Consider the following 11,078-nt stretch of genomic DNA (forward strand, 5'->3'; position numbering starts at 1 on the left):
GTGGAGTCTTTTCTTGGTGGCCTTGTGTCCTTTCACCAGGTGTCATGGATTATTTAAGTCCTGTGGGCAGGCATTTAAACACTCAGGTTGCCTTCAGACATTTATTTTTTTTTTTCTTTAATTCAACCATGTGCTGATCACCTCTTATCAAGGGGAAGAAGATACACATATAAATGGGGGATGCATCATCGAACGATGGTGACATAATTAATAATGACACTTGAACAGTAATTCTTGAACATTTCCCTAGAACGCCTTCCCCATAAAATTGAATATCGGGAGAATGGCATGTTAATTCCCCTTCAAAAAGCCACGAATGAAGACTACAATCTTAGAGGCTAGAATTACTTTATCTTGTCTGCCTCCCTTCCTCTCTTCTTCCCTTCTCCCTTCCTCTCTTCATTCTTTTTTTTTAATTTTTTTTAACGTTTATTTATTTTTGAGACAGAGAGACAGAGCATGAATGGGGGAGGGACAGAGAGAGAGGGAGACACAGAATCGGAAGCAGGCTCCAGGCTCTGAGCCATCAGCCCAGAGCCGGACGTGGGGCTCAAACTCACGCACCGCGAGATCGTGACCTGAGCCAAAGTCGGACGCTTAACCGACTGAGCCACCCAGGCGCCCCCTCTCTTCCTTCTTTAAAAAAATCTGGACTGGGATCTCAGCTGACAGCTCAATTAAGTGAAGTGAGCAAAGATTTCCCAGCTGTTGCCAACTCAAAGGGAGTTACGTCCATAAAGAAAAAGCAGTCTTTCTAACCAGAAAGCACCAAAGATCTTGATCGTAGGCAGCACGGATCAGTGCAATCACAGGCATGGACAAGGAGTCAAGAATTTCTCTACATTGAATCTCTCTGTACAGAATATCTCTACACTGAGCCTTTAGAAAAAAACGGAAAGAAGATATCTGGCTCGCAGAGAACTTGTACTGAGTAATGAACTATAACAGTGCTCAGCACAGAGCAGGTGCTCAGTAAATACTTGTTTGCTGAAGTAACGTTTGATTTGAATGGACTCTAAAATGCCTTCATCTGACTAAGTGCCTTCTTACATCAGCTTTCTCAGAGTAGTGTTTCCATACAGGCAAACCTTCTAATCCCCAGTAAAAGAAAAGATTACATAAATATTCAGTAACTTGAAGTTTTAAGCAAATGCCCAGTGTCCTACCTCTAAACATGTCTGCAGATGATCTTGGTTTGCTCCCTGGAGAAGAACCAAATACTTTAGATAAGGGGGGAATATTCTCTCTCTCTGCTTGTATAGACCTGGCCTAACTTAAAAATAAATGTTTAGTTAAGATGATCTCCAGCTTGACCTTTCTGAAGGCACGGGAAGCTGGCTTGAGCATAGCCGTCCATGGCTGTAGATTGGAATGTCTCAGTGTAGGTGGAACGGTGTTCTCAAGGGAAGCCCTTCCTCATTTACTAGCTGGGTATGTTAATACCCTTTGGTATTTCCCTCAGTCTTCAACAAGTCAAAATCTGTGGGGTAATATATACAGTCGGTAATTCTTAAACCAACATAATACACTGAGATGCTTGTAACTGATGAGTGAGTTAGGCTCAGCCTTCAGCACTATGATTAATCATATAAATTTGTAAAAGGTGCATAATCGTAGCTACTGAGAGAGACTGCTGACTGTGCTTACAGAATGTGCCCATTCCCTCCTATTTTCCTGGAGTCTTCTAGCTCAAAAGCTTTTGGGTTATGGATAGGTAAGTTGCATTTATCAAGAACCAGTGGAAGAAGTATGATGTTGGTATTTAAATCTCATCTCTCATTTAATATTGGGGAAACATCTGCCCTTCTCTGAGAATTAATTTCTTTATCTAATAACAGTGCCACATCAGGGGCTGAGTGAGATTTTTCACGTTGTCCCAGAACCATCAAAGACTCAAAACTGGGAATATGTACCCCAAATTCTAAGCCCCAGGAACCACAGCTACTGAGATCTGCTATCTCTTTGCAGGGCTTGAGAAGGATTATCCAGCAGACCTGGGGTTACTACTCCATTGTCTTTCACCTCCTCCTGATATTTAAAAACAACAACAACAACAACAACTGAGAAGAGGAGTCTTTTGAAGGAACAAAGTGTTCACTTTCTCTCTTCATCTCCTCCATTGAAGGAAAGAGAGGGAGGTCCAAGAGAATCGTTCATAAACTTGGGAGTGGCTAAGGAAAGGCAGACTGACACTTTATTCCCTGGTTGAATATCTGCTTATATAGCAGAGCTGATGAACTACCTCTGAGCTGTCAGGTGTGTAGGTAGGGCGTTTATAGAGGTGATGTACGTGCACTTGCATGTTGGGGAGGGGAATGTCAGGTGGAGATGTCATAAGATTTCTCATCACTCCCCCAGTTGACACGCGCCCCTTTCCAAGATATACTGAGATGGTTCCACAGGTACTTGTTGCAAGCCTGGGAACTGACCAAGAAAGTTAGACTGAGTTTGGGGATAACTGTCTCTAGAGGAATCCCACAGTGAAGGACAAAAGCATGTGACATGACAATGCTAGCTGGGGTCAGCCAAAGATGTGGACAAAATTAATTAGGAACTTCCAGTGCCCAGAGTTGTGGGTTGGAGGGGGCATACTGGAGAGCATGAAGCATGTTGGAACCACAGGTAAGCAGGGAGGTATGCAGCCTTACTCTGCCCTGCTCCACCTCTAGAGGAGATAGTTCTGGAAAGAGGAGAAAGAGGGAAACTGATAAAGACCGTGCCCCTGGCTGGGGGAAGGGAGAAGAACATGATGAATTAGATGTAACATTAAGACTTAACCAAATAAACCCATGGACTAGGGCTAAGATGTGTGTGTGTGTGTGTGTGTGTGTGTGTGTGGGTGGGTGGGTGTGGGTGTGTGTGTGTGTGGGTGTGGGTGTGGGTGCGTGTGTGGCGGGGGCGGAGGGGTCGGTCTAGCATAGATGGGGACAGTTATTGGAAGAAAATAAAATGGTTTCATATTTATAGTCTAATGAGTTTAGACTTTTCAATACCCCCATTTGCCTTCTTGTCCACGGTTCATCCTGCCAATCTCAAAATATAGTCTCTCTCACAGTCCAGTACTGTTTGTAACATATTTAATATGTGATTCCACCTCCCCCTCACATCTCAGTTACATAGATCCTTGAGATTTGTGTCAAATCCTACCTCTTTCCAGAAGTCTTCCTTAATAACCCCAGGTCCATTTTCCACCCTACCTCTTCTCCATTGCCCTCTGTCATTTTGGCATTTTCTTTTGGATCCACCCTTGCGTTTTTCATTCTTTTCATTCCAGTGGACCACACACTACTTCGGGACCTCATGTAAACTCACCTTCAAAGTATTGCCACATGTTGCCAAGGACAACTGGTTGAGCCATTGCCTCATTTGGCGAGCCATGCGGTCTAAAACTTGACAACAGCAGCCCGTGGGAGTATGTGTTTCTGAATTGCACAAGGACTCTGTCAGCTCACCAGGTGTGTGCCTGTGAGGTGATGAATGCTCAATGCTCAGCAGGAGCATCTTTTCCTAAGTTGTATAAAGGTGACCCCGCACTTTTTAACCGTCCCTTGCCCCCACCCTAGTCTCTCTTAATTTCAAATTCTTTTGCACATGGCTGACAAATCAATTTCTTTTTTTTTTTTTTACCTGAAGGAAATTTCTTTTTGTACATAAAAAAAGACACCCTTAAGGGCACCAGCAACATCACATATATTGGGTGTTGCTGTAGAGGGGCTGAGCAGAGACTCAGCCTGGACATACAGTGAAATAAGATCTTCCTAGCACCGTGATTCTCGAACTTTAATGTGTACACAAATCACTATCAGATCTCATTAAAAGGCAGATTCTGTTTTGGAAGATCTGGGTGGAGTGTGAAATTCGGCATTTCTAACAAGTGCTTACGTGGTGCTAATGATGCTAGTCTGAGGACCACACTTTAGCAAGCAAATTTCACTGAATTCTCACAAAGATCCCTATGAGGTAGGTTTTATTCTTTTTAAAAAAAATTTTTTTTAAGTTTTTTTATGTATTTATTTATGTATGCATTTATTTCTTTAGAGAACAAGCAGGAGAGGGGCAGAAAGAGAGAGAGAGAGAGAGAGAGAGAGAGAGAGAGAGAGAGACAGAATCTGAAGCAGGCTCCAGGCTCTGAGCTGTCAGCACAGAGCGCAACAACGTAGGGCTGGAGCTCACAGACAGCGAGATCATGACCTACGAGATCATGAAGTTGGACACTCAACCGACTGAGCCACACAGGTGTACTGAGGTAGGTTTTATTCTTAATCCTACTTTATGAATGACAAAACTGATAGTTGAACTGATTAAACAATTTGTTCAAGCTTGCATAGCTTATACATAAAGGAATAGGGACTCAAATTCAGTTCTGATTCAAGCAATAGCTCTCTCTTTTTTGTTTATTTATTTCTGAGAGACAGAGAGAGAGAGGGAATGAAAGGGGCAGAGAGAGAATCCCAAGGAGGCTCTGCTGTCAGCACAGAGCCTGACACGGGGCTCAAACCCACAAACCGTGAGATCATGACCCCAGCCGAAGTCGGATGCTCAGCTGGCCGAGCCACCCAGGCACCGCAAGCAACCTCTTTTAAGTCACCATGGTGTATTCCCTCTAGAAGGGTCAGGACAGAAGAGAATTAACTTCAGGAAGGAATTCTGTTCAGAAAGTAAGACAGGCAAACTTGATAGTGGATTGGCCTTGAACTTCTCAGTTGAGTTGGTCAGGGACTCCTGCGCTACAAGAAATGGAGTTTGGGGCAGCAGGAACAAGAGGTTTGGGAGGTTGAAGGGTTGAGGGCAGCTGCAATGGGCCATGTGCTGGGGAATCAGCAGGAGGGAAGTTGAGTGGATTGAATTTGCCAAAGTACCAAATCAGTTGTTGCTAAACTCCATATTAGAATCACCTACGCATGGTTTTTTTAAAGCTTTCAAAGCTGAGGGCATACCCCAGACCAGTTAAATCACAGTCTCTGGGGCTGGGACACAAACATCAATATTTTCTGAAGCTACCCAGGTAATTGCAAAGTACAGAATTTTGGAGAACCACTGCTATTGACTATTTGTTTCTAATATGAAAGGGGCACAGTCTTTAGTTATTCATAAAGAGCCCAAGGAACACTGAAGAATGGTTTTGGGTTTTGGCATGGTTCAGGGTTTGGCAAACTTTTTCTGTATGGAGCCAGATAGTAAACAAAATGTTTTAGGCTTTGTAGGCCAAGAGGCAAATTTGAGGATATTATGTAAGCGCTTATGTAACAAGAGAGAAAACAGATTTCCACAAATTTTCTGATGAAATTCAAAATTTTACGGATGCTAAACTTGGAATTTCATATAATTTCTATGTGTGATGAACCATTATAGTTCTTTTGATTTTTCTAACCATTAAAAATTTTAAAAATTATTCTTAGCTTGAGGGCTGTACAGAAACAGGCAGCAGGCTGGGTTTGGCCCCTGAGTTGAAGGGTTGAAATTTGCTGACTCATGCTATAGTTAACGATGTACCTTGATGAATCCAAGGAAGTCCTCAGACATGTGTATTTAAACAAAAACATCAGTATTGAAAGGAGTGCTGTACCTGACTAGCAGTAAAACTAGCCTTTGGAAAATCATTATCCTTTCTGAGGACAGTGTGCAAATCAAATGACAACATTTTGAGACAAAGTCTACTTTATCCATATTTTTCATCATCATAAATTAAAAATAACTGGTTGAAAATATGGCTACGCTATAGTCTACTGCATACAATAATATGCTTCGTAAATGATTCCAATACTTTATTTCTAAAATATCTTATGAAAGATGTAAATAGGATTTCAATTTGACTTAAAAACAGCTTGTGTTTTTGTTTTGTTTGTTTGTTTATTTTTATTTTTGGGACAGAGAGAGACAGAGCATGAACGGGGGAGGGGCAGAGAGAGAGGGAGACACAGAATCGGAAACAGGCTCCAGGCTCTGAGCCAGCAGCCCAGAGCCCGACGCGGGGCTCGAACTCCCGGACCGCGAGATCGTGACCTGGCTGAAGTCGGACGCTTAACCGACTGCGCCACCCAGGCGCCCCAAAAACAGCTTGTGTTTAATGTCCACTCTTTCCAGGCCCTGATTTGCTAAAGAGCCCTGGTTGCAGAGTATAGCCCTCCTGGGTTTCTATTCTGTGTGTTTGGATGTGGGGATTATAGGTCAAAATTGCCATTTTATGGAAATGCTGTCTGTGTCATTAGGTAGATAGTCTGAAATGCATTAGAGGGTTATAAAAATCACTTTTTTTTTTTTTACCCCTAAGTGAATTTCAAGGATTACTTAACTCCTCCAAAGTCACACATCTGGTAATGATCAGGGAGAAACTTGAACCCACATCATCTGACTCAGACTGCACATTTTCATGCTTAGTCCATTGCACCGCTCACACTTCACAATATTCTGCAAAAGGAAAAGCTGAGCCCTGCAGACACCATGTGTTAGAAGGTGTTGTGCATCTGGTCTGTTCGCTCCAGGCACCAGAATTTTTCACTGGTGTCAGGGGTACTAACTGGCTTAAATAGAGCACGCGCGCTCCCTCTCTCTCTTTAATGGTCCGATGCATCCATTTCTTTATTTTTATTATTTATTTATTTTTTACAATCTGATATCTCTTTTTCATAATGGCTACTGTTTCTATTAATTCTGAATAGTAAAACAAAAATATGATGAAGTAAAAGAATAATTATATTTATACTTCAGAATGTGCTATGTCCATTTCCCCAGTTAAATGTAAATACGTATAAACAAATTTAAAAGCAATATAAAAACACAGATATAGATATGACTATAGTGTGCTTATGGTGTTCATTAATCAAACCCTACTTGTGTCTCCTTACATGTTTTCTGTGCTATTCGTGGGCTATTTCCCATGAGTCACTATCAGTTGTCCTTCAAGGGCAGCAATGTGGTTAAAAATGGTCCTTTTGTTGCCACACCAAGGTCTTGTAGTTTAACAGTGTCATTTCCACTTAAATAGAAGTTATGTGTAAATTGGCTAGGCTACTTATTTCATACTCCCTTGTTTTTCTTAAAGTTTTTTTTATCTTGAAAACTACTAGCCTGAGGAGTTAAGTCACGATACGAAAAAATGATTTTAAGTGAAAAGATATTATACTTACATAAAAAGAACACTTGGAATGTGCTTAACTTTGGTTAAGTACCTATATTGGTTAAGTACTTCTTAGGACATATACTCATATTACTGAGTATTAATGTAATTAATGTAATTATTAATGTAATTATTAAGAGTTATGTATACCAATGAATTTATAATGGACTATGAAATGTTTTGTTAAAATGTGGATTATTTAAGCAAGATGAAAATGATAAATTCTACACATAATACAGTCATCAATCTGACTGTATATATTAACATGGAAGCAAACTTATACACAAAAGAGACTGAAAAAAAATAAACTAAAATGTTAACTAAGGATATATCTGAGGGCTCAGCTTACGGTTTTTTATCTTCTATTTTTACTTATTTCCCATGTGGAGCATGTATCACTATTCTAGAAATCTTTACATTCATTTTAAAAGAAATCCTATTGACTGATTCATTATCATAATTACCAAACATTTTATTATTCTGGGTTGTGACTGCTGTTACTCTATTATCTCGAGGCATTTTATAACTAGACCGCCCTGAATTATTGCATTAATAACTTCAGATAGTTTCTCATTAGCAAAAAAAATACAGTTAAAAATTTTAAAGAAAGGAATCTTAGGACCTGAAGTTCTAAAAATTATGCTTGTAATACATTTAGTTTAGTTTAGTTTAGTTCATTTATTTAGTTGGGTTTTTTCCCCCATATGTATGAAAATGTTCAATGCTGGTAGAAGTTACCAGAAAATAAAAAAAAACTCCTTCCCTTGAGTTTGTCTGCCTTGAGAATTTGCCAGGCGTTGAAGGGAGCCCTCTGCTGTTAGCTATATTTATTACAGTAAACTTTGATTTATATTGTTTTATGTCCTTCCTTGAACCTACTCAGGTTTTTAATGTTTCTGTTATGATTGTACATTTCACACAACAAAGAAAACATAAATTCCACGATGCCAGCTGGCACAGTTAATAATCCGTCAATTCTGCCCTTTTTGAACTATACCACAGCATCGGAACATCTGGCAGTTTCCAATTTCCATGTTAGAGTGGGGTTTTGACCTCTATTTCACTTTCAAATGGGTCTCTTCGGCAGAATAACTCTGCTTTCTCCATTAACTTCACCGCTCACACCCTTGACAGTGCATGTGAGGCTTTACACCTAGTGCTTTAGAAGGTGCTGTGCACTTGTCAGAGGAAGCTACCGTTCTGCTCTGCTCCCTTAATCGCCTTTGTTCATTACTCCTATCCATTAACTACCAGCGCTCCTCGAATCTCCCTCTTTGGGCCTTTGGTTTTTAAAAATATCTTCCTCTGTTGCATCTGAAGGCTCATCCACTTCCACAAGCCTAGTTATCAGTCTGAACTAATTGCTTCAGCTCTGTCCTCTCCAGGGCCCTGGAAGAGAAGCAGGCAACAAGGGGCCTTTGGGTGCCTGGTGCATGAGCACAGTGGTGTGTGTGTGTGTGTGTGTGTGTGTGTACACATAAAATACGGATAAAAAAGATAGAAAAATATATCTCCTCGCCTGTCTCCCTTCACTGGCATCAGGTAATCTCCACGCTCTGGGACTGAACTCTTGGGAAGACGTTTCTTCAGCACCTGTGATTCTGAGTTTGCCCAGAGGGCACACTTTTCTTTTTTTTCTAGCCTCTCTCACTGTTTCCTTCCCTCTGCTCTGCATGTTCTTAACGCATGAGTCTTCCTAAGAAACGCGTCTTTAACCATTTCCCTCTCCTTTGCACATATCTTCCGTGCTTCTCTGTTGCTGAAAGGTTCAGTTTCAAATGTTTCACCCTGATATTCTAGGCCCTTTAAATTTTGACTTTAGCTCTCCAGCCGAATATCTTGCTCCTAACAAGGCTATTCCGGCAGGCCGGCTCCCGGCCTCCCGCATTCTCCGTCCAGGTCTTCCGTTCTTACGCTAGTGTGGTCTCTTTTCAGTCCTGTCGAAAATGCTTTCTTTCAATGTACTTGTCCAAATCCAACTCCCATTTGAAACACTCATATTTCCATCAACTTTTTCTTGAATAATCAGGCAACATGGATATAATCTTTTCTCAGCTACCTGTTCAGCGTTTATTATGAGTTCCATGCATTAGAGTATTTTGTGGCATTTAATCTGATGCTAGTGTGTATTCTCTTGGGTGCTCTTAATTGTTCCTTTTATATCTTGTCTTACTCACAAGACTATATCTGTGCATATGAGGCTAAGAATATAGTCTGGTATTTCACAGAGCGGTACCACGCTGGGCTTTATCAATTGCTTAAACTCTGGGCAATTCATTTCCTTCTTCTGTAAAATGGAAATAATGATGCTTCTCCACCTATCCCTTTTTGACACTTGAAGCTAAAATGAAATAAAGTGGGCAAAGGCTTCAAAGCTTTCAAACTCAAGTATTACCACAATTATCATGATGCATAACCTCTCTTTTTCCCCCTGAAATACCACCTATTATAGGGTCATGGAATTTCCTTCTGAGGATGGAGTTAACCACCAAAAAGGGTCACAGCCATCATGAGGAACAGACACCGTCTCTCTGAAGGCGCATCAGATCTGCCAGAGTAAAGACCAAGGTCAGTATCTTCAACTCAGGTCTTCATTTTTCCCATCCATAGATGTTGATAGTGTCTATTCACATTCACATCAAGGCTCTTGTAATATTAGTCTGCATTTACTGTTTATACTCCAGCAATCTTGGGTCAAAACTCACAAGTATACAGAAATTTCTTTCTAAAAGTGACCAAGGACGTCCTAATTATTTAATGGAATAGCTGCTCTTCATCCTTACCTCCTAGGCCTTTCTGTCACATTAGATGCCATTAAGTATAGTTGTAAAATGAGGTTCGAAGAAACGGAGATGTTCCAATACAAGAGATCACGAAGGAGAAGGCAGCTTTGACTGCATTAGAGTGGAAGACATGTCTACATCAATAATTTAAAAAAACAAATGAAAAGGCAAACAGAAAACTGGGAAAATCTTTGCTTTGTCTTTGACAACCCTATTAATATCCTCAGATTAAAACCTTAAATAACATGGGAAAAGATAAACACCGTAATAGGAAAATGGGCAAATGTTACAAACATACAAATCACAGAAGAGAAAATGTAAATATCACATGTATAACGCTCAACTTCACTAATAACGTCAATGGCTAGTTTTAGGTCCCATTTTTTTTTCCTCTTTGAAATGTTGCAAAGTATATTAAACTTCTTTTGAACAGGTTCTGTGAAAAATTCTGATTAACCTGCCCAGAGTCCTTCATGTTGGACCCAGAATGGTGGACCTCGTCTGGCATTGTACTTGCCTGAGAGAATCAGCTGGGCACAAGTTTTCCTTTTTTCCCAGAGGGTAATGGGGCATGTGCGTCCTAACACCAATCTTGAAAATAGCATTAGCTTCCAAAGGCATGTGTATATCAACCTATGCCTTCAATAAAGTGTATCTGCCATCTCTCCTCCAATAAAGAATAAAATCTGAGAGTGACTGATATAATTGTGCCCGGTCTTGTTGAGAGAATGAGTGATGGGTTGTTTAAGAAGGCAAAAAACAAAAAAGGAAATTTCATTTCCATCTAAACACTGCTTTGTGTCTACACTGTAGGTTTGTATCCTTGGTTCAAGGTTACAGATCTTCCCAATGATACATTAGCTGTCAAATATAAAGTCTTAGGCCGTGTTGCAAGAGCATTCTTATTGCCTTGAACATTCTTTTTTTCCCCCTACTATATTAAACGATGCCCTTTGGGACATGGGTCTGGAAAAGTATTCCTTTTTTTAGAGCTACTAATTTCAAATGGAACTGACATTGCAACGATCCTACAAATATTCTCTTCTGTTCTCATAAATTAGGCACCATTATCGAGTGTAATGTGGCAGACATTTTATATACACAATTCATTTAATATTATGATAATGCTAGATAGAATAGGGTGTTTTTGGTTTTTGTTTTTTGTTTTTGCCTTTTTA

At 40.3% G+C, this 11,078-nt stretch overlaps 1 long non-coding RNA gene across 2 annotated transcripts; it reads left to right on the forward strand.

The window, feature by feature from the left end:
- The first annotated feature begins 570 nt into the window (after nt 1-570).
- Nucleotides 571-4,094, forward strand: LOC102900646. 2 transcript variants are annotated; one of them, XR_002742412.2, is made up of 3 exons: nt 571-2,256; nt 3,275-3,455; nt 4,039-4,094. It is a non-coding gene; the product is annotated as an uncharacterized LOC102900646 (long non-coding RNA). The 2 variants fall into 2 exon arrangements; XR_002742410.2 differs by having other exon boundaries at nt 3,275-3,960; nt 4,039-4,085.
- Nucleotides 4,095-11,078: the final 6,984 nt, after the last annotated feature.

The sequence above is a fragment of the Felis catus genome, chromosome B2 (genome assembly GCF_018350175.1).
Source record: "Felis catus isolate Fca126 chromosome B2, F.catus_Fca126_mat1.0, whole genome shotgun sequence".
Classification (NCBI taxonomy): Eukaryota; Metazoa; Chordata; class Mammalia; order Carnivora; family Felidae; genus Felis; species Felis catus.